Source organism: Populus euphratica, unplaced genomic scaffold (genome assembly GCF_000495115.2).
Source record: "Populus euphratica unplaced genomic scaffold, PopEup_1.0 scaffold90.1, whole genome shotgun sequence".
Classification (NCBI taxonomy): Eukaryota; Viridiplantae; Streptophyta; class Magnoliopsida; order Malpighiales; family Salicaceae; genus Populus; species Populus euphratica.
In genome coordinates, this window is record NW_011499973.1 from 648413 (window position 1) to 648918 (window position 506).

Consider the following 506-nt stretch of genomic DNA (forward strand, 5'->3'; position numbering starts at 1 on the left):
GATTAGTCGTGGTGCGCGCAAGCTGGCCCGGACATCCACGTTAATCTAAAAAAAAACAGAATTATAGTTAAATGTATCAAGAAGAATGGTTAAATTAAATGCATAGCCACACACACACACACACATATATATATATATATATATATATATATATATAAACTGTTGTATACATAAATAAGCACATTACAATAAATTAATCGCTTACCAGAGCAAACATCTGTCATCTTTCCTTTCTCTTGCAATGTGATGGATTAAGGGAGGGAGATGGAACTATATAAAGGGGAGGCGAGGATAGTGATTAGTACTTAAAAGTGTATTTTTATCATGGTTTTATATTATTATTTTGCACTTGAAGTATCAATAACTCCTTAACTAAAGCATCCTTTATAATAATATATCTAATAATATAAGATACCTTTAATTTGTGATAAATGTTCATTTTAAATGTAGGCCTATCACATAAATGAAAGGATTGATTGATGACTTTAAGAACTTAAATTGCAAGG